We start from the raw sequence: 25,752 nt of genomic DNA on the forward strand, positions 1-25,752 counted from the left end.
AGATGGATCGGTGTGATAGAGGACTCAGCGGTGACGACAATAATTTTTGGACTTCATGGTTTTCAATTTATAATTTATAATTTGATTATTATTGATTATTTGGGTTGTAATTTAAGGACTCTCTAGGACTTTGGTTCTAAATTTTGGTTTTTATTTATTTATTTATTTTACTTTATGGATTTATACCTGCTGGTCGTAGGAAAATTGATTTTCAAAAAGCTAAAGTATTTTCTAAATGCATGATCACTTAGACTATTTTATTAAATCTTCTGCAACGAGGGATGTTTTAAAACAAATGTTTTAAATGAATAAATATGACATTTTAAGTTTTAACAAAGGTTTACTAAAGATAATATCATGGAATGTTTTCATCGTAGCAAAGAGGTTGTAAAAACACTATCGTGTGACATTGCCAGATATGGTCATAACATTTAGGCCGGGTTTGGGGTGTTACAGCTAAAGAATTGTTTGGTATAGTGAGTACAAGATTCTTGAGTTTGTAGAGAAAAAAAAAGGCAAAATTTCAATCGAGAAAATCTGGATGAAAAGAAATATAAAAGCAAAGTGACTTAGAAAAAAGTATGCTTACATTTTTTTGATAAATAAATAAATAAATACGAGCTCAGATGATTGTACTCATGAATACCATACTATGCCTTAGTAAATGGAGAAATAAGGAAGGTAAGAGAAATAGATATAAGGTGGTGAGCTATATGTATACTCGGGGCAGTATAGAGGACAATACAATGTCCCAAACTACTTTTTGTGCTTAACCATTTTGTTGAGCATATTCTTTTAATCCCAAACCAACCTAAGCCAAAGAAAATTACAAGCCGAAAAGTCCTATGTGACTTAGGTAGTACTCTATATGGGTGACATTGTGCCAAATTTGACATTTTTACCACTTATATTTATTTGAACATAATTGGTGTTCTAATTGGTGTAATTAAGTGTATAAGATGATGATTTATAGGCCCAATTGATGTAGGAGCAAGGGACGAGTGACGCATTAGCTTTTTCAGCTGCTAAAGCACAACACGAACCAAGGAAGCCACAAATCCATTGTCGTGTCACACCGTAGACCTTGTATGATACACATTGGTCGACATGATGCCCAAGTATACCAAGGCTATTTTTTTCTGCAGAATCAACTTTATACGAAGAGTTAGAACATGCCAAAGACATAATTTGGGCTGCCAACACTCCTATAAATAAGACCTTAGAGGTTTGGTGTAACTAAGTCATCTTAGATGCCTTCAAAAACCCTCATAGTTTTGGAGTAAGATTAAACATAATTTTCCTTCATTTTTCATAAACTCTTTGTTCTTCTCTCTTGGAATCAATTTCAATCAAAGATTTCTTTTATAATATCAAAGTGTTTTAGTTATTTCTCTTTTGCAAGAGAAGATATTTGATTATTCTAATTGGGAGATCCATTATTTCTTGCTCTATTCGACATCGAATCAGGATTATTTTAATCTCTTTTATTCTTTACATGTTTTATTCAATTGAGATTAAGATTATGAATAGCACGAATGGCTAAATCCCTTAGGGGAGATTAACGAGTAGATGCAGACGTGATTAATAGATGATTTACTCCCTTCAGTTAGTCTTCCTTGTTGGCTTGAAAAATAAATGTCTTGTTCACTTGCATTAAAGAAATCATTGGATTAGTTGGTATAGATTATGTGTTCCTAAACCATAGGCTTGACAACCCTAGGAAGTAATCATAGGTTAAATGAGATTGGGGGATAAGTTTTGCTAAGTAAATCATAATTTATCCTGGTTGAGAAAGTGAAGTTTGGAGATAAACGAGTATCAACCAATCGATTAATTAGTTAGAGGCTGGAAGGTAATAATTGGTTAATTGATAGCTAATCCACCTCAAAACCCTAATCTAAAGTTAATTACAAACTCTGAAATGAGTTAATCTTCCTGATTGGTTTTACCATTTTTGTCATTTTTCTAATTTCTTGTTTATCTATTTTAGTTATTTAATTTCCATTATTCATCTATTTTATGATTTGTCGTAATATATGATTTAATTACTACTATTTAGATTTATTATTGTAAAGTGATTTTCTGTAGATTTATTTCATCCTCCCTTAGGTACAATCTTTGAAATACTTCTTGTGTTCCGTTGTACACATGTAATATATTACAATTTGACTTGTATACTCGCGGACACCATCAATTTAATCTTATTTATTTTTGGTGTGATATTTTTCTATAAACAAAAACACGTATATAGGTAGTCAATTAATAGGGATATAAAATGCAAATTGGATAAATGATATTCAAATTGAATTGATATAATGAGTTGATGATTTATATATACATTGTGATATACATATATCGATAGCATATGAATGATCATACAAACCGATTATACGAGCCCAGAGGACAAATATGGAAATGTGACAAATCAATGAATTCGATTGAAAATTCAAATAATGAAATGAAATAGTGAATGAAATTATATTGAAATTGGATGTATTGTTGATAACATATAGAGAATGATATGAAATAGTGAATTGAATAAATGTTGGTTATAAGTGATTAAGAACGTTATATGCTTGATTTATTATAAGATACGATATATGTGATTTCCATGTTTAAGCAAACCCATAAAACTAGTATGTACCAAATTAAGATGTAATTTGAGGTAAGTTGTTGTTTAAATTCCTGTGAACTTACTAAGAATTCGATATGTTTATTGTAACAGCCACTTTTTAGTGGTGTCGAAAACAGTGATTTCATGACCATAATTCTGACAAGTGAGTTAACATTTTAATGTTTATTTATTTTTTATAGGGTTAAATTAGAGTCGTATTAAATTTTTGTTAAGAAAATTTAAAGTTTAAATAGTTAATTAGGTAAAAAGGACTAAATTGAAAAAGGTGTAAAAGTTAAATTCTACTAATTAAATGGATTGAATGGCCTTGGAAATGTAAGTTGGTAGATCTATAAGGTAATTGTGCCATTTATATTGGTCGCGGACAATGATGGACATGGGTTGGTTATTTTATAAGTGTTAATTAAAGGGTAAAGTAGTAAAACAATAAATAAAAGCATGTACAAGTAAAATAATACTATCATCTTTTTCCATTTTCTTGTGTTTGCTGAAAATGACCATTGTTGAGCTTGAGAAAATTCAGCCAAGTTTCCTTTGGTGCATGGTAAGGTTTTTGAACCCAGTGTTTAATGATTTTTATGTTTTTGAACTTGTTTTAGCTTAATCTACTTAGCTCGGGGGTTGAATTGTAAAGTTATAAAAATTTTAGAGTTTTTCCATGAATGATTTAACAGTATTTGTGAATTTTTTGATATATTTTTAAGTTTAATTTTTAGATAAACATGTTTTGTTAAGTAATTTTGATGAATTTAAACTTTAAGGGCTTAATTGTGAAAATAGTAAAATTCATGGTTAATGTTGTGAATTAGAGAAAGTTAGGGCCTATTTGGAACCTTAAGAATATTTGGATATTATAATCTTTTATTTTATTGGTTAAATTATAAGATTTAGATTTAGGGGCTAAACGATAAAAAGTTAAAATATTAGGGGTAATTTTATAATTTCACGTTAATATGGATTGTAGATTTGAATTGGATAATTGTAGTCAATTGAAATATTTAATTGAGTTAAATTATTATTTAGATCAAGAACAGAATCAACGAAACTTGAATCGAGGAAGAGCGAAAGGCTCAGTTTAATTCTCGACTTCTGTTGATTTAACCATTGTTGTCGAGGTAAGTTGGTATGAATTTTATATTTATTAATGTTATTATGGTTGATTATTTGTTACTATTATACTATTTACAATTGATTCGACAATACTTCGATAATTGAATTCTTGAAGACAAAAGTCCCGTTTGAACCTAAAAAATGCTTAGGATATGAATGGCATGTCATTAGGGATTATATGTAACGACCCATATTTCACGGGTACCGAAAAAGTGAATTTAGGGCCTCCGTCTTAGGAAAACGAGTCCGTAGATATTTATTAAAAATATTTACGAAGTTAGTTATGGGTTGAATTAGATTTTGATTAGATGAATTTAGTTTAATTAGAAGTAATTATTAAAAAGGACTAAATTGAATAAAGCGTAAAAGAATAATTTTAAAATAGAGAAAAATGACAAGGGACTAAATTAGTAATTAAACCAAATTAGTGACATGTGTAAGATAGAGAATAAATACATGTGTATTTAAATTATTAGTACAAATATATGTTATATATATATTTACTTATAAATTAAGTGAAAGATATTTATTATGTCATATTATAATTTACAAATGGTGACAATTGTATGGTGATAAATTAACACATGTGTACATGTGTGTATAAATACACATGTATTATCTTTATTTTTATTATATAGATATTTTATAATTAAATATTAATTAAGTAAATAATGTAATAAAATAAAGGATAAAAGAAAAGAATAGAAAAGGATACAGGAAGTCACGAAATTGGGGAAAGGAAAGAAAGGAAAGAAAAGAAAAAGAGAGAATTAGGGTTTTAATGCTTGAAGTTTTAGTTGGTAAGTTTAATTAAGCCATTTTCTTGTGATTTTGATGTTTTTGAAGTCCTAGAGTTGAATACTTTTGAGTTTATGTGGAAATATTGCAAATTAATAGATTTTTGAAAAAGGTTTATGTTGAGCAAATGATGAAATTATGGATTAAATTGATAGAATCATTGATGAATTGATTAGAGGACTAAATTGTAAACTATGCTATAATTTTTGAGTTTATGGGCTAAATTGAAATAGTTTGAAATTATGGTAAAATGATGAAAATTTGATGGTTATATTGAAGTTTTGATGGAAATTGAATGAGAAAATGACGTGAATTGTGTGACACCCCTAATGTGACCCTAGTCGGAAAGTGGTTTCGGGACCACAAAACCGAGTCACAAAAATAATTAGATGTTATATTCTGTGCTTATTGTATGTGGAATTTGTATGTGTGAATATTTCGTGCCTTGATTTTATCAATTAGGTGCTAATTTATAAGAAAGGACCCATGTGATAGGACTTGAAAATGTGATAGGTGAAATTTAAAGTGGCCAAATAATGCATGAGTTATTGACATGAGGGACTTGCATGTCAAATGGACCACTTTTAATTTAGTGGCCGGCCATAATGATGGTTGATGATATTATATGCATTTTATTTTAGCATGACAATAGTTAATGGCTTTATAGTATGGAAGAAAGAATAATTAAAAGAATGGGAGAGTGATAGAAACAAGGTGTGTCATCCTTCTTTTCCCCCATCTTGCCGTACCTAGAAGAAAAAAAAAAGAGGCTTCATCCTCTTTGTTCCTCTTGACCGAAAAAGGATAGAAAGAAGAAAGTTTGGTTGCCTTGATTTTGGCTTAGAAGATAGCTAGAATGAGGTATGTATTGAATGATTCTTGAAAATCTATGCATGTTTGAGATGATTAGTTCAAACTCTACTTATCCCATAGATTAAACTTAGAATTTTGAGGTTTGAGATTCGGTCAATAAGCTTGAAACTCATAGTAGTTTGTTTTGGTAAGCTTGGTATACGGATGATAGACGTGTTTTGGTTTTGGTTTGATAATGATGTTGATGATGGTGAGTTTCGGTCATGCATTAACTGAAATTGTAAGTATGATTTATGGTATAATTTGTGTGATGGAATGGTCTTGAGAGTTGGCTTGATTAAATGGGTAAAATGCTAAGTGTTTTAAAGATGATGTAATGGTTATTTCGGTTTATGTGAAGTAAATATAGATGATGGTTATAAGCTGTTTTATGATTTGATAATGGTGATTAAATCTTGTAGTTAAGTGTTTAGATATATATATATATTAATAATGAATTTAGTTGTACTTGCTATGTGAGAAATGTGCAATGCTATAGGTATTTGATTATTAGATATGGTTATTTTAAGTTGATTTGTGATGGTATGATTGCATTGATGAAATGGTGGGAAGAATTAGCTATTATGCTTGATACTAATGCGAATATGAGAATGTTGTACTTGAAAAATGTAGGTGAACGTGACAAGTGTATTCGACTTAGGGCCTAAAGGATATGAAAATTTGGTATTTATTTTTGATTGTGTGTGTATGACCATGGATAATTGGCTGCACAAATATTATGAATACATAATGTATGATAAGTTTATTAAGTTACAAAACATTATACATGATCGGCCAATGTAAATTATTTGAGTAAAGTATATCTTGATGGTACATTTCGCTAGTATAAAATGTATATGGATGTCGTATGACTATGTTTAATTTGGGAAGTAAATTGTTTGATCTAGCTCAAGAGCCTAGAGGATCAAAGTTGGATAAGGGAAAGAAAGAGGTGATCGAATAGCCGTCAGAATCGTTCGGCAACTTCCGAGGTAAGTTTTAAGTGATTAAATGTTGAGTAAATTCAACTATAATAGGATATAATGAGTTGATTTAATAAGATATGATGTGGCCATGATATGTCTTAAACTCAAATGGTAAGTTCCTAAGTGTTTGGACTTGGAAATTTAAGAGCAAATTGTAATAATTTGCTCAAGACAGCAGCAGTAATGTGATTTTAGAAAATCACTATAAATGTTTGGTGTGGAATTATAGGATGAATAAAAAATGAAATCAAAGCTTAATTAGTCTAGTTTCTTATAAAAGAGACCGTGTAAGTAAGGAAATTTCCTATAAAGAGATATTTAAAGTTGTGTGAGACGGTGTCAGAATGACTCCGAAATCCCCTGTTCGGTTTTAAGAAAATCACTATAATTTGTACAAAAATGGTTACAAGATAAAATTTATATGCTTAGACTCCTTAATGAGTCTAGTTTCAAATTAAATCAAGTAGAACATACTTTGAATTCTGTACAATGAGAATTTTGATTCGTAGTGAAGACTGGTCAGGTTAGTCAAACAGTGAAACAGGGGAAAATTTAAGAAAAATCTGGTATTTATTGGCCACACCTAAAATTCTGAAAATTTTATGGATGAAAGATACATGAGTCTACATTCGGGGAAAATTAACGGCAATTGATTTTGAGTTTTGTAGCTCCAGTTATAAACAATTTAGTGACTGTTGCTCAGGAAAACTGCTTGTAGTGAATATGTGATTTTGTTGTAAACTTTGATGAAACTATTTGAGTTGCTTATAAGCTATTGCTGAAATTGATGTACAAGAAAAATATGAAATATGTATGAGATATATATATGTGATAAGGCCTAATGGCCGATGTGATGAATGTGAAATGAATGTGAAAGTGTGTATATATGTGATAAGGCCTAATGGCCGATGTGATGAATGTGAAAGTGTATATATATGTGATAAGGCCTAATGGCCGATGTGATGAATGTGAAAGTGTGTATATATGTGATAAGGCCTAATGGCCAATGTGATGAATGTGAAAATGTATATATATGTGATAAGGCCTAATGGCCGATGTGATGAATGTGAAAGTGTGTATATATGTGATAAGGCCTAATGGCCGATGTGATGAATGTGAAAGTGTATATATATGTGATAAGGCCTAATGGCCGATGTGATGAATGAGAAGGTGTATATATATGTGATAAGGCCTAATGGCCAATGTGATGAATGTGAAAGTGTATATATGTGATAGGGCCGAGTGGCCAAAGTGATGGATGTGGAAGTGTATAAATGTGATAAGTCCAGAAGGGCATTTGTGTCGATACTATATCAGGGTTAAAACCCCATGAGCTTTATGCGAGAATATTATCAGCGATTAATGACCATAGGCTTCGTGCTCGTACTACATCCGAGCTCTAATGACCCGATGACTACGTGTGGAGATTTTGTCCGGGTAAGCCCGAACTAAAGGTTTTTTGAAGATTCAAGTAAAGCGTAAGATTATGCGACTTCACGGTGACAATTAGTAATAAATCGTTCAATGTGTTAAGTTGGTCGGTATGTATTTGAGATTATATTTAAGTTTGACTTAGACTAAATCACAAGGTCGTCATGTGATGCACATGTGAGTAAAGCAATAAGACTGTTCTATGATTATTGTGCATTTGGTCAATGTGGAAAGTCAGGTAAAAATAGGTAATGTACCTATGATCATAAGAGGTCACCGTCAAGTGAGAATTTATCGCCTATTACATATGATGAGGCGTGCATATTTGGAAAAAGGGTTGGTATGCCCGAAGGAAGAGTGAAGTAAAAATACGAACAATTATGTTATAAGTTGATTGTTATCTGTTGACCTTGCTTGAAACTTACTAAGCATTTTAATGCTTACTCAGTGTACTTTGTTTCCTCTGTTTTATAGATCTCATTTGGAAGCTACGAGCTCGGGGATCGTCAGCAACTAGTCACACTATCACTACCCACTGTTTGGTACTGCTACGTTTTGGAATATCTTATGGCATGTATAGAATAGACTAGTAGTGAGAGGATATTTTGGTCAATGTATAGGACTACTCTTTCGTTTGTTGGTCATAGACCCCTTGGATTTTGTATAAATTTGGATAGCCATGCGAAAATGGCTTAAGTATACTTGATCATAGCATTATAATCGTTTTGTATGTCGTCCGTCGAGAGGTATGGAAATGTTTGGAAACGATTAGCCATTGGAATGGTTAATCATGATCATTCTTTGTGCCATGTTTGCAAAAAGGGCTAATTGAATCATGGAAATTATGAAATAGGTAAAGTCTACCTCAAAGGCAGATGCTGTCAGCAGCAGTAGTAACGTGATTTTGAAAAATCACTAAAAATTGTAGGAATGGAATTAAATAGTGAATAAATTATGTAAATGAACCGTGATGAATATACTTTCATATGGAAGAAACGAAACGGTCATATGAGTTGTATATTAAAAGATGTTCTGGTTTTCGTGAAACAGGGCCAGAACGGTTTCTGGAATCCCTGTTCCGAATTTGGAAATTCACTATAAATTAACCAGAGATAATTAGGAGTCATGCCATATATGTATAGATTCCTCCTTGAGTCTAGATTCTATAGAAACAAACGGCATCAGTATTGAAGCCCTGTATAGGGAGATATCCAATTCGTAATGCGTGAAGGTCAGTGTAGTCGAACTCTGGACTAGGGGAGAATTTAACTAATAAACTGTACTAATTGGCCTGACCAAAAATTTTAGAAAAAAATGTGTAGATGGACATATGAGTCTAGTTTCATGGAAAAATTACAAAACTGATTTTCGAGCTTTGAAACTCAAGATATGATTTTTAAGGCGACAGTGATGCAGTAACCAGCTTGCCTGGAAAAATTTTTATGGACTGTGAAAGTAAATTAATTAAGTCGGTTAGCACCTCGTGTTCGACTCCGACAACGGTCTCGGGTACGGGGTGTTACAAATTGTAAAAAGGAAGAAGATGAAAATGGTTAGGACAAATTTGGGATTTAGGTAAAAGTTGCCTGAAAAGTTATTATTTTATATAAAATATGTGTATTATTAATTAATTGTACTTGTGCTAATTTTCGTAGCAAACAAGGAAACCGAGACGTCGAATACGAAGGGAAAGGAAAAAGTGATCGAGGAATAGCTCGAGAAAAATATCTGTTTGTATTATCATAATTAATGTTATTTCTTATTAAATGTTTAATTTTAATATATGTGTATGGAATTTGAATGTGAGGTAAATATTGATATTTAAGTTGAATGTGAATTAGATTTATTTGATGAATAAATATATGTATATGAAATTGAATTGTATGATTGTATTGAGTAATGTTGGTATGCATATGAATTTGAATTGAGAAATATGTGAGAAAATGTGGTCAAAGTGCAATTGATGTGAATTGACTGAAATAGAGGAAGTAATTTGATACCCTATTAACTAGTCGGGCTTAGTAGATATAGTTGGCATGCCATATGATTGGAAAGGTTTAGGGATACTTCGACTTCGAGTCGATGAGACACTTGGTGTGTCATTATTGCTTCAGATAGATTCGATGAGGCGTTGGTCGCCACTTTGCTTCGACTTAGCCGATGAGACGTTGGCCGTAACTTATTTGCTTTGAACTATCCGATAAGACGTTGGTCACCATTCTGGTGTGTTTGGTTGGATCCATGTATCTGCCAAAGTCCAAGTCATGTTAACAGGGGAAAATAAGTGAAATAATAAAATCAAATGAATTTGATTAATTGAGCTATTGAATGAAATAAGAAAGTGATATTGTAAGATGGAATGTGAGATGAAATTTGTAAAGAGATTGAAGGTATGAACCAAAGGTTCATGAAATGTTCATATTTGAAATGTGAATTGAATAATTATATGTGGTTGAGAGATGAATCAAAGCTTCATGAGTTATTTGAAATCTCATTGATGATTTATTGGATCTATCATTGGAAATGATATAATGGAAATATGATAGTTGTAACACCCCGTACCCGAGACCGTTGCCGGAGTCAGACACGAGGGGTTTGCGGACTTAACTCACTTATTTGCACAGTCCATTTTAAATTTCCAGACGAGCTGGCTAACTGCGTCACTTTCACCTTAAAAATCATATCTCGAGTTCCAAAACTCGAAAACCAGTTCTGTAAATTTTTCCTGAAACTAGACTCATATACCCATCTACAAATTTTTTTCTAGAATTTTTGGTCAAGCCAATTAGTACAGTTTATTAGTTAAAGTCTCCCCTGTTTCAGGGTTCGACTACACTGACCTTCATGCATTACGACTTGGATATCTCCCTGTACAGGGCTTCAATACTGATGCCGTTTGTTTCTATAGAAACTAGACTCAAAAATGAATCTATACATATATGACATGACTTCTAAATGTCTCTGTTTAATTTATAATGAATTTCCAAAGTCGGAACAGGGAATCCAGAAACCGTTCTTGCCCTATTTCGCGAAAACCTAAATATCCCTTAACATACAACTCATATGATCGCTTTGTTTCTTCCATGTGAAAGTAGATTCATCAAGGTTTGATTTACATAATTTATTCACTATTTAATTCCATTCCTACTATTTTTAGTGATTTTTCAAATCTACATCACTGCTGCTGTCAGCATCTGCCTTTAAGGTAGACTTTACCTATTTCATAGTTTCAATGATTCAACTAGCCCTTTTGCATATATAGCCCAAAAATATAATCATGATGAACCATTCTAATGGCTAATCGTTGCCAAACATTTCCATGCCTCTTAATGAACATATACATTCAAGATGATTATAACATTATGCTCAAAATATATATAAGCCATTTTCGCATGCCTATCCAAATATATACAACACCAAAATACTTGACTAATAACAAAAAAAAGGGGTGTCCAATACATGCCATTTCAAAGTTCTACCAAAAGTGTACCAAAAAGGAGCTTTGATAGTGTGGGCGACTTCGACTTCAAAATCCCGAGTCCGATAGCTGAAGAACCAAAATCTATAAAACAGAGATTTACAGAAGCGGAGTAAGCATTTAATGCTTAGTAAGTTTTGAGCCATAAAATTTGACACAACTAAAATGTAGCATTCATATGGCTAAATGGATAATTTGACATGCACAAATTCTCAATATCATACTTACTTCACATTTAACACCCCGAACCCGAGACCATCGCCGGTGTCGGACACGAGGGGTTAACAAGCCAAGTTCACTTGTTTTACCCATCCATTTGACATTTTCAGTCAGGCTGGAAAACTGCGTCACTGCCGCCTTAAAAATCATATCTCGATATCTCGAGTTTCAAAACTCAGAAACTGGTTTCATAAATTTTCCCTGAATTTAGACTCATATATCCATCCATGGATTTATTTCTAGAATTTTTGGTTGGGCCAATTGGTACAGTTTATTAGTTAAAGTCACCCATGTTACAGGGATCGACTGCTCTGACCTTCGCGTGGTATAACTTGAATATCTCTCTGTACAGGGATTTAATGCTGGTGTCGTTTGTTTCTAATGAAACTAGACTCAAAATTGAATCTGTACATATAAGGTATGTCTCCTAATTCTTTTTGGATAATTTATAGTAAATTTTTAAAGTTGTGACAGGGAACCCAGAAACCGTTCTGGCCCTGTCTCACAATAGCTTTAATATCTCTTAACATGTAACTCCTATGACCATTTCGTTTCTTCCATATGAAAATAGACTCATCAAGGTTCATTTACATAGCTTATTCACTATTTAATTCCATTCCTACGAATTTTGGTGATTTTTCACATTCACGTTACTGCAGCTGGCAGCATCTGTTTTTAAGGTAGGTCTTACCTATTTGGTAGTCTCCATGAACCAACTAGTCTTGCCATACATAGGTTCATATATGATCATTTTAACCATGCCAATGGCTGATCATATGACCAACATTCCCATTTCAAGCCATAGCCACATCATGACACCAAATATATACATACAAACCACAATTAGTCTAAGTTCATGCTTCCTTTTTGAGCCATTTTCGCATGGCCGTACATATATACATCACAACATATTTAACCAACAAGGGTAGTCCTATACATGCCATTTCAAGTTCAACCAAAATTTATACCAAAATGGAGGCTTGATAGTGTGGATGACTTGACTTCAACGATCCCAAATCCGATTGCTTGAGCGAAATCTAGAAAAGCGAGAGCCAAAGCAACGGGTAAGCATTTTTATGCTTAGTAAGTCTCAAGGAATATAATCAACTCTAATTACAGCAATACATTCACATAGCCAAATGCATCATTTCATTAATACACATTCTTACTTCACACTTCATCATTATATAATTTCACAAAGTATCAATCAATTCAATAACTGAAATTCATTAGTCGATTGAGCGAATGTTGCTCAACATGTCTACTTTCCAATGCACATATAACGTACCTTATCCTTTGGGCTTTTCGAGTGTACTAATTGAATTCATTACAGCAACCAACACTCACCTCCAGCCCAAGATTCTTGAATATAACCGGATATAATCACGTGCACAAATGCCTTCGCCTTAGCCGGATAGAATAACTTCATACGAATGCCTTGGTCTTAGCAGGATATAGCCACTAGCACAATTGCCTTCGGTCTTAACCGGATATAATTTCAGCATAATTGTCTTCGGGCTTAGCCGGATATTATTCAATTTCTCATGTACACATACATCAATAATCATTGGACATACATATTTCATTTTCGTTACTAAGGCTCAAACGCACATATATTCACAAGCATATTCGCCTTCGGGACTTAGCCGGGTATCATTCAATTTCTCACACACATAAATCAATAATCATACACATCCATACTTCATCTCACATAATTCAAGTAAGGTCACTTCTTGAGGACTTACCTCGGATGTTGTCGAGCGGCTTTTTCGGCTATTCGATCACCTTTTCCTTCCCTTGTCCAATTGTGGCCCTCTTAGCTCTTGAGCTAATTCAAACAAATTCAATTTATTAAAACCTCATTGTGCTTGCTTATGGCGAATATGACAAGGAGTTTTAAATGGTCATATGGCCACTCTTTAGCTTGAATACACAATGGTCATGCACATTTTATACTACATCAAGCAATTCAATACAATTTATTTGAGCATCAAGGAAAAGCTAAGGCCTTCAATAGGCTACCCAAGGCCGAATATTCATGTACATGTTGAGGTCAATTTTGCACTTAATACCTCACAAAAACAGCATGCATTTTACTAGTTAATGCTTTGCACATTGTGGCCCAAAACTTATAATATAGCATCAAGCACTTATATGTGTGCTAGGCCGAATTGTGCTTGCAATTTCACAAGCATTCTTCCACATCTTCTTCTTTAAACCAATATATTCATCACTTACTTCATAGCCAAAACATCATGTGCAAACATATATATATATACAATATGAGCATGGCCGAATTTCAAGATGTCCATAGCCATCCAAAAATACAAATTTTAACTAACATGCAAGAAGCATGAACCATGTTCATGAATGCATCATGGCCGAATATGAAAATAATGCTCCATTCAACTTCAATCATGGTTGAACACAAAAAGAAAACTCAAAATCTTACTCAAGAGTAGACAATCCATCATTGCATGCATCATCATCAAGCTTCACACTTAGCATGCAATGGCTTTATCACCATAACAACTTTGGCCAAATACCATTTCCATGGCATAACAAGGATTTGAGCCATGGCTAACATGCACATCAAATTAGCAACCAAACCATGCATGAAACTCCCAACACAACCTCATACATACCTTAATCTTGATGTAAACTTAGCCAAATCTCCTTCTAGGTCTCTTCCAACCCAAGCATGAAGCAAAAATCCTCCCCTTTCCCTTAGTATTTTCGGCCAAGAAGATGAGAAAGGATGAACAAATTTTCTTTTCTTTCCTTAGGACATTCGGCCAAGCCTATGGAGAAGAATGAACACTTTTTTTTTTTCTCATACTCTTATTTTATCATTTCTAACATCATCCATTAGTAAAACATGTTGGGAACATGTTTCCCCTTGCCCATAATTTGTCATGACCGGCCATCCACCTTAGGGAATGGGATAATTGACATGCAACTCCATTTATTTCACTTCATGCATTATTAGGCCACTTAAAAATACACCTATCACATTTTCAAGTCCTAGCACATGGGTCCTTTCTTATAAATTTGCACCTAATTAATGAAAATCGGGACACGAAATATTTACGCATACCAATTCCACATACAATAAGCACGGAATATAACACTTAATTATTCTTGTGACTCGGTTTCGTGGTCCGAAACCACTCTCCGACTAGGGTCACATTAGGGTGTCACAACTCTCCCCACTTAAGAGATTTTCGTCCCGAAAAGCTTATCGGTAAATAGGTTCGGATATCGCTCTCTCATAGAGTTCTCGTCTCCCAAGTAGCTTCTTCTATCCGTGCTTGAGCCATAACACTTTCACTAGCGGAACCGCTTGTTTCATAACTCTTTCACTTCTCGTGATAGGATACGAATCGGTTCTTCCTCATAACTCATATTAGCTTGAATTTCAATTTCGATGGACTAATCACGTGCGATGGATCGGATCTATAGCGTCGAAGCATCGAAACGTGGAAGACATCGTGAACCTTTTTGAGTTCAGGGGGCAAAATCAAACGATATGCCACTGGACCGACTCGTTCTGATATCTCATATGGCCCAATGAACCTCGGGCTCAACTTGCCCTTACGGCCGAACCTGAGTATCTTTTTCCAAGGCGATACCTTGAGAAACACTTTATCACCCACCTGATACTCGATATCCTTACGCTTCATATCCGCGTACGACTTCTGACGATCGAAGGCTATCTTCAGACTTTCACGGATTACTTTCACTTTCTGTTCAGCATCCCTAATCAAATCCACCACGAAAATCTTGCTTTCACCAAGCTCGGTCAAAACAATGGTGTACGGCATTTATGCCGTACAAAGCCTCGTAGGGTGCCATCTTAATACTTGATTGAAATTTGTTGTTGTAAGCGAATTCAATCAACGGCAAATACCATTCCCATGAACCACTAAACTCGAGGACGCAACATCTTAACATATCCTCAAGTATCCGAATTATCCGCTCGGATTGACCATCGGTTTGGGGGTGAAAGGCGGTCTTGAAATGCAACTTGGTACCCAAAGCTTCTTGCAACTTTTTCCAAAATCGCGAGGTAAATCTCGGATCTCTATCCGACACGATGGAAATAGGCACCCGTGTAATCTCACAATCGAGAAACGTACAATTCCGCTAATTTGTCCATTGAAAATCCGTGCGACGACGGGGACAAAGTGGGCCGACTTAGTCAATCGATCTACCATGACCCAAACCGCATCCTTCTTACTTGCTGACAATGGCAGTCCGGATACAAAGTCCATTGTGACTCGATCCCATTTCCACTCGGGTATCGTGATTGGCTGAAGTAATCCTGAAGGCACCTGATGTTCCACTTTCACTTGTTGACATATTAAACATCTCGAAACAAAGTCGGAGATGTCTCGCTTCATACCATGCCACCAAAACCGACGTTTCAAATCATTGTACATCTTCGTACTCCCCGGGTGGATTGCCATTCGGCTACAATGGGCTTCATTGAATTATCGAAATGAGTTCAATTCTTTGGGACACACAGACGACTTTTGAACCTCAAACAATCGTCATCGTCGATTTGAAACTCCGAGTCCATGTTCGGAACACACGCAGCCCGTTTTGCAACCAACTCGTCGTCGACTTTCTGAGCTTCTCGAATTTGGTGTGTCAATAATGGTTTGGCTTTCAATTCAACCACTAACACACTGTCGGATCGGACAGACAAGTGCACATTCATCGCTCGTAAAGTGAATAACGATTTACGACTCAAGGCATCCGCAACCACATTCGCCTTTCCCGGGTGATAGTCAATGATCAGCTCATAATCCTTTAACAGCTCAAGCCAACGTCTTTGTCGCAGATTTAAGTCTCTTTGGGTCATCAAATATTTGAGACTTTTGTGATCCGAGTACACATGGCACCTTTCACCAAATAAGTAATGTCGCCAAATCTTTAAGGCGAATACGATGGCGGCCAATTCGAGATCATGAGTCGGATAATTTTTCTCATGTGGCTTTAATTGCCTCGACGACAGGCCACAACTCGACCTTCTTGCATTAATACGCAACCTAACCCAAGTAGAGAGGCGTCGCTATAAATGACAAACTCCTTGCGGACTCGGGTTGCACTAGAATTGGGGCTTCGGTCAAATAAGTTTTCGTTGATCGAAACTTTTTGGCATTTCTCGTCCATTCGAACTTAACGTCCTTTTGGAGTAACCGTCATCGGCGTGGCTATCGTTGAGAAGCCTTTACAAATCGTCGGTAATAACCAAGCAAGCCCCAAAAGCTCAGAACCTCAGTAATATTTCTGAGGCTTCCAATTAAGTATGGCTGAAATTTTATTCGGTCGACTCGAATACCCGATGCTGATACCACATGACCCAAGAAGCTAACCTCTCTTAACGAACTCACACTTCTTGAACTTAGCATATAATTGCTTATCCGTAAAATTTGCAGCACTAACCGCGGTGTTCAGCATGTTCGGTCTCATTTCTTGAATAGACCAAGATGTCATCAATGAACACGACTACGAATCGATCCAAATATGGTCTAAAGATCCGATTCATTAAATCCATAAATACCGAGGGCATTAGTGAGCCCAAACGGCATCACTAGGAACTCATGGTGACCATATCTCGTTCAAGGCAATCTTGGGCACGTCCAATCTCGGATTCGCAATTGATAGTAGCCCGATCTCAAATCTATTTTCGAGAACACCGAGGCTCCCTTGATTGATCGAACAAGTCATCAATACGTGGCAGCGGATATTTGTTCTTTATCGTTGCTTTATTGTCGACGATAGTCGATGCACGATCGCATGGTTCCATCCTTCTTCTTCACGAACAACACTTGGCGCACCCAAGGCGAAAAACTCGGCGAGCAAAACCTCTATCCACCAATTCTTGCAATCGAGCTTTCAACTCCTTTAATTCGTTGGTGCCATACGACACGGAGCTATCGAAATTGAGTGGTACCGGTACCAATTCGATGCCAAATTCTATTTCCGAGCAGTGGTAAACCCGGCAATTCTTCGGGAAAACATCCGGTATTCACAAACCACGGGCACAGATTCGAGTTTCTTCTCGATTCCTTGTCATCGAGCATGTACGCAAGGTACGCCGCACCTTTTCTTACATATTTACGGGCCAACATCGCGATATTACGGTGGCAACCCTTTAAGTCCGTAGACTCAACCCGAATTATTTCATTATTCGCGCACCTCAAATCGATAGTCTTACTCTTGCAATTTACAACCGCGATCGTGCATGGTCAACCAATCCAAACCAAGAATAACATCGAACTCATCGAAGCGGCGAAGCATCAAGTCCGCCGGAAAACAAGAACCTCGGAACACTAGGGGACTTTTCTTGCACACTTTGTTGACAAGTACGTAATGACCCAAGGGTTTGACACCGAATTACAAACTCGAGAGACTCAATAGGCAAAGTCTTCATGGATGCTAAGGTTTCACATATATATGAATGAGTAGAACCGGGGTCAATCAAAGCAATCACATTTGTATTGAAAAGAGTGAAAGTACCGTAATAACATCCGAGAGGCAGCATCCTCGCGTGCGCGTATGGCATAAGTCCTAGCAGAGCACGAGCCTCGGATCTTATGGTAGCATCTCTAGATCCTCTCTAACCGCCAACGACATTGCCCATATTTCTAGGTGGCCTACCTCGGCGATGGTAGCACCGGGTTTGCACTCGACTTACATTCATTCATGCATCCTCGGGCAATCCTTCATAAAGTGGTCGGCCGATCCACACTTATAGCAGAGGCGATCACGAAACCAACAGCTCCCGAATGCCATTTGCCACAATGTGGACACTCCGCCTCTCTCGACGATCATTTCCACCACCGGCGATCGAGGTGACTCGTGTGGTCATAGGGGTCGATCGCGTCCTCGTCTAGAAAACCCAAACGCCTCTAGACCGGCTCGCATCATCTCGAAATCTCTTGATGCTTGTTGAAGAGACTTTCCGAGGACCTCTTCGAATTCTCCGTTCCCACATCAGCTTTTGTTTCTCCTTTCTAAGCTCTTGACTTTACAAGCTCGCTCAACAAGTACTACGAACTCTCGTATCTCGAGAATGCCAACAAACATCCTTATATCATCATTCAGCCCATCCTCGAGCGTTTACACATAATAGCGGACGAAATGCATTCTCGCTGCGTCGGCTAAGCCTCACAAACTTTCGTTCGTAGTCGATAACGGACATAGAACCTTGCTTAAGATCAAGAAATTCCCTCCGCTTTTGGTCGATGAATCTCGGTGATATACTTTTTGAACTCGGTTTGAAAGAATTCCCAAGTCACTTGCTCTCTAGGTACCACAAGTCGAGTACTCCACCAATAGTAGGCGGACTCGCGTAGCAAGGAGATGGTACACTTTAAGCACTCATCGGTGTACAGGATAGCTCATCAAGCACCCGGATAGTGTTATCTAACCAAAATTCAGCTCGCTTCGGCATCATCATCATCCGTAGCCTTAAATTCAGTGGCCCCATATTTTGAATCCTATCGACTGGGGCTTACTTGACCTTATTTGGTCGATCACGGAGATATTGTAGGTGCGGGGGTTGCATTTGTCGGGAATGGAGGTTGTGGAATAGCCGTGTTAGTTCGAATGTATTGATTAAACCATTCGTTCATCACACTATAAAAGGCTTGTCTAGCCTCGTCATTCGGATTGCTGGCCATAGGTTGAGAGTCTGCCGGCGCTGTCCCTTGCGCGGGAGCAGGCGCCACGCTCTCCACATCATCAGCTATCGCTCGGTTGGGATCGGGATCCATTGCTATAAACAAACACAAAGTCAAATTGTCAGAAATCACCACACTATCGATTCATCATTTAATGGCATGTATAGCTAGACCCCAAACACATCACGGTAGTCCTAGAATCGACTAAACCGTGGCTCTGATACCAAAAAAATTTTAACACCCCGAACCCGAGACCATCGCCGGTGTCGGACACGAGGGGTTAACAAGCCAAGTTCACTTGTTTTACCCATCCATTTGACATTTTCAGTCAGGCTGGAAAACTGCGTCACTGCCGCCTTAAAAATCATATCTCGAGTTTCAAAACTCGGAAACTGGTTTCGTAAATTTTCCCTGAATTTAGACTCATATATCCATCCATGGATTTATTTCTAGAATTTTTGGTTGGGCCAATTGGTACAGTTTATTAGTTAAATTCACCCATGTTACAGGGATCGACTGCTCTGACCCTCGCGCGGTATAACTTGAATATCTCTCTGTACAGGGCTTTAATGCTGGTTTCGTTTGTTTCTAATGAAACTAGACTCAAAATGGAATCTTTACATATAAGGTATGTCTCCTAATTCTTTTTGGATAATTTATAGTAAATTTTTAAAGTTTCGACAGGGAACCCAGAAACCGTTCTGGCCCTGTCTCACAATAGCTTTAATATCTCTTAACATGTAACTCCTATGACCATTTCGTTTCTTCCATATGAAAATAGACTCATCAAGGTTCATTTACATAGCTTATTCACTATTTAATTCCATTCCTACGAATTTTGGTGATTTTTCACATTCACGTCACTGCAGCTGGCAGCATCTGTTTTTAAGGTAGGTCTTACCTATTTGGTAGTCTCCATGAACCAACTAGTCTTGCCATACATAGGTTCATATATGATCATTTTAACCATGCCAATGGCTGATCATATGACCAACATTCCCATTTCCAAGCCATAGCCACATCATGACACCAAATATATACATACAAACCACAATTAGTCTAAGTTCATGCTTCCTTTTTGAGCCATTTTCGCATGGCCGTATATATATACATCACAACATATTTAACCAACAAGGGTAGTCCTATACATGCCATTTCAAGTTCAACCAAAATTTATACCAAAATGGAGGCTTGATAGTGTGGATGACTTCGACTTCAACGATCCCAAATCCGATTGCTTGACGAAATCTAGAAAACCGAGAGCCAAAGCAACGGGTAAGCATTTTTATGTTAGTAAGTCTCAAGGAATATAATCAACTCTAATTACAGCAATACATTCACATAGCCAAATGCATCATTTCATTAATACACATTCTTACTTCACACTTCATCATTATATAATTTCACAAAGTATCAATCAATTCAATAACTGAAATTCATTAGTCGATTGAGCGAATGTTGCTCAACATGTCGACTTTCCAATGCACATATAACGTACCTTATCCTTTGGGCTTTTCGAGTGTACTAATTGAATTCATTACAGCAACCAACACTCACCTCCAGCCCAAGATTCTTCGGAATATAACCGGATATAATCACGTGCACAAATGCCTTCGGGCCTTAGCCCGGATAGAATAACTCGCATCGAATGCCTTGGTCTTAGCCGGATATAGCCACTAGCACAATTGCCTTCGGTCTTAACCCGGATATAATTTCCAGCATAATTGTCTTGAGGCTTAGCCGGATATTATTCAATTTCTCATGTACACATACATCAATAATCATTGGACATACATATTTCATTTTCGTTACTAAGGCTCAAACGCACATATATTCACAAGCATATTCGCCTTCGGGACTTAGCCCGGGTATCATTCAATTTCTCATACACACATAAATCAATAATCATACACATCCATACTTCATCTCACATAATTCAAGTAAGGTCACTTCTTGAGGACTTACCTCGGATGTTGTCGAACGGCTTTTTCGGCTATTCGATCACCTTTTCCTTCCCCTTGTCCAATTGTGGCCCTCTTAGCTCTTGAGCTAATTCAAACAAATTCAATTTATTAAAACCTCATTGTGCTTGCTTATGGCCGAATATGACAAGGAGTTTTAAATGGTCATATGGCCACTCTTTAGCTTGAATACACAATGGTCATGCACATTTTATACTACATCAAGCAATTCAATACAATTTATTTGAGCATCAAGGAAAAGCTAAGGCCTTCAATAGGCTACCCAAGGCCGAATATTCATGTACATGTTGAGGTCAATTTTGCACTTAATACCTCACAAAAACAGCATGCATTTTACTAGTTAATGCTTTGCACATTGTGGCCCAAAACTTATAATATAGCATCAAGCACTTATATGTGTGCTAGGCAATTGTGCTTGCAATTTCACAAGCATTCTTCCACATCTTCTTCTTTAAACCAATATATTCATCACTTACTTCATAGCCAAAACATCATGTGCAAACATATATATATATACAATATGAGCATGGTCAATTTCAAGATGTCCATAGCCATCCAAAATACAAATTTTAACTAACATGCAAGAAGCATGAACCATGTTCATGAATGCATCATGGCGAATATGAAAATCATGCTCCATTCAACTTCAATCATGGTTGAACACAAAAGAAAACTCAAAATCTTACTCAAGAGTAGACAATCCATCATTGCATGCATCATCATCAAGCTTCACACTTAGCATGCAATGGCTTTATCACCATAACAACTTTGGCCAAATACCATTTCCATGGCATAACAAGGATTTGAGCCATGGCTAACATGCACATCAAATTAGCAACCAAACCATGCATGAAACTCCCAACACAACCTCATACATACCTTAATCTTGATGTAAACTTAGCCAAATCTCCTTCTAGGTCTCTTCCAACCCAAGCATGAAGCAAAAATCCTCCCCTTTTCCCTTAGTATTTTCGCCAAGAAGATGAGAAAGGATGAACAAATTTTTCTTTTCTTTCCTTAGGACATTCGCCAAGCCTATGGAGAAGAATGAACACTTTTTTTTTTCTCATACTCTTATTTTATCATTTCTAACATCATCCATTAGTAAAACATGTTGGGAACATGTTTCCCTCGCCCATAATTTGTCATGGCCGGCCATCCACCTTAGGGAATGGGATAATTGACATGCAACTCCATTTATTTCACTTCATGCATTATTAGGCCACTTAAAAATACACCTATCACATTTTCAAGTCCTAGCACATGGTTCCTTTCTTATAAATTTGCACCTAATTAATGAAAATCGGGACACGAAATATTTACGCATACCAATTCCACATACAATAAGCACGGAATATAACACTTAATTATTCTTGTGACTCGGTTTCGTGGTCCCGAAACCACTCTCCGACTAGGGTCACATTAGGGGTGTCACATCACATTACCAACCCTTATATTCATACACAAAAGATCAACATAGCCAAAGGCCGGTAGCTCATTTATCGATTGAGCGAATACTTATTTGTAAGGGATCAACTAATTCAAAGCACATACGAAACATACCTCATCACTGGGATTTTACGAGCGTATTAATTGAAACTATTACAGCAAGGTCGCTCATTCCCAAGCCAAGTACCTTCGGGATTTAACCGGATATAACTACTCGCTCGAATGCCTTGGGACATAGCCCGATATAGTAACTCGCACGAATGCCTTTGGGACTTAGCAGGATATAGTAACTCGCACGAATGCCTTGGGACTTAGCCCGAACTAGTCACTAACATAAATGCCTTCGGACTTAGCCGGTTATCATCCAAACATTCATGCACATATCAACAAATCATGACACATTTATATTCCATTTTCATAATCGAGTTCAAACACAAGTCACGTATTAATAATCCCATTTTGGCTCACTAGCCACATACAAACAACATGGTTTAGTTTGCTTTATGACACGATCTCTATGCACATACGGCTACCCGTCACGTATAGACAAATTAACTCAACATAAAATTCAAGTAGAATCATCATATTACCGTATATTTGTTACGCTCATACGTCATGACTTAATCAAATCGTAAACTAAGTCTCGTTACTCGAAAACTTACCTTGGATGTTGTCGAAGCGATTTGATGGCTATTCGACCACTTTTTCCTTCCCTTTATCGATTTAGATCCCTTTGCTCTTGAGCTTAATTTAAACAAATAAATTCATTTAATTATTTTTCACTTGGGCAATTCCATTCAATACATGTATGTCATACAATTTAAGTACAATGACCTTGCTCAATACTATTTAAACATCATGCATTACCGAATTTCATCAACACCTTCTAACTTTATATAGAAACACATATCGTCCTAGGTCGATACACAAGTCAAATGTATCATTTAAATTGTCAAAGTCCACAATTTAGTCATATTTCTCTATCATAGTTTCTTCACTTAAACCGAATTAGCAAGCCCATATAGTCCTTGGCCGAATGCTATTTAACCCAAGTCATCAAGAATTTCATTATTTAACACCTTAGATATCCATAGCTAAATAGGTTATTTGTACATATATATACATAAGTGCATAGATACTATGTTACTAACAATTATTCCCTTGCTTAGCAGCCGAACCAATATACACATTACTTCATATCTACCCGTCACGTTTTCTCTACTTAAACCAAATAAACTTGCACATAAGGTCCTTGGCCGAACCTCACTAAAAACAAATCAACCAAAATCTTAGTATTTATCTTGTGTATAACCTTATTTACCTTCCAAAAATCACAAAAACATCAAACTCTTAATGTTTATGTACAAGGCCGAATCTTAACATGATCCAACCTCCAACTCATTCCTTTCAACAACCAAAACCGAATGTTCAAGCCATCACCGAGATTTCAAAATTTTGCCATGGTTTGTGTAAGAAATTAGCTAATTAACTAGAAACAAGTTTAAAACTTAAGAATTTAACACAACATACTAACCTCCCCTTAAGCTCAAGGTGACCGAAACCTCTCTTCTTCCTCCTTTCAAACCGGCCAAGAAGAACCAAAGGATGAAGCCTTTCCTTTTTTTTTTTTTCTAGTTTCGGCAAAAATGGGGGAACAACCACACACTTTTTTTTTCTTTGTTTTCATCATATTCCCTTTCATTATTTTATTCCCATGCTCCTTATTTTATCATACCTCCCATGAAACACTAACTTAACATGTTTATGACATGTTTTTGCCCATCACACTTGGTCCACCATACTTGTCATGGCCGGCCACTACTAATTGGGGGGGGGAAATTGACATGCAAGTCCCCCCTTTTTATTTCATGCACTAATAGATCCTTATGTTTTGACCTATTACATTTCAAAATTTTCTCAGATAAGTCCTATTTACTAAAATTCACCTACAATTAAACAAAATTCAAATATGAAATTTTTCACACATGCATATATACATATAATAAGCATCAAATATGACACTAATTATTTTTATGACTCGGTTTTGTGGCCCGAAACCACTTCCCGACTAGGGTCACATTAGGGTGTCACAACTCTCCCCACTTAAGAAATTTTCGTCCCCGAAAATCTTACCGGTAAATAGGTTTGGGTATCGTTCTTTCATGGCATTCTCGGTTTCCCAAGTAGCTTCTTCGATCCCGTGTTTGAGCCATAACACTTTCACTAACGGAACCCTTTTGTTTCGCAACTCTTTCACTTCTCGAGCTAGGATACGAATCGGTTCTTCTTCATAACTCATATCGGTTTGAATTTTGACCTCGGAGGGGTTTATTACGTGCGTAGGATCGGATCTGTAACGTCGAAGCATCGAAACATGAAAAACGTTGTGGATCCTTTCGAGTTCAGAGGGTAAAAGCAACCTATATGCAACTGGGCCAACTCGTTTGGAGATCTCATACGGCCCAATGAATCTCGGACTCAATTTGCCCTTACGGCCAAATCTGAGTATCTTTTTCCAAGGCGATACCTTAAGAAACACTTTGTCTCCCACCTGATACTCAATATCTCTTCGTTTTAAATCCGCATACGATTTCTGACGATCTGTGGCTGCCTTCAGACTTTCACGGATTACTTTTACTTTCTGTTCAGCATCTCTAATCAAATCAACTCTGAAAATTTTACTTTCACCGAGCTCGGTCCAAAACAATGGTGTACGGCATTTTCGACCGTACAAAGCCTCGTAAGGCGCCATCTTAATGCTTGACTGAAAACTATTGTTGTAAGCAAACTCAATCAAAGGTAGATACTGTTCCTATGAACCACTGAACTCGAGGATGCAACATCTCAACATATCCTCAAGTATCTGAATTATCCGCTCGGATTGACCATCGGTTTGGGGATGAAAAGCGGTGCTAAAATGCAACTTGGTACCCAAAGCTTCTTGCAATTTCTTCCAAAATCGCGAGGTGAATCTCGGATCTCTATCCGACACGATAGAAATAGGTACCCCGTGTAATCTCAAAATCTGAGAAACATACAATTCAGCTAGTTTATCCAATGAAAAATCCGTGCGTACAGGGATATAGTGAGCCGACTTAGTCAGTCTATCAACAATGAC

The sequence above is a fragment of the Gossypium arboreum genome, chromosome 9, assembly GCF_025698485.1.
Source record: "Gossypium arboreum isolate Shixiya-1 chromosome 9, ASM2569848v2, whole genome shotgun sequence".
Lineage (NCBI taxonomy): Eukaryota > Viridiplantae > Streptophyta > Magnoliopsida > Malvales > Malvaceae > Gossypium > Gossypium arboreum.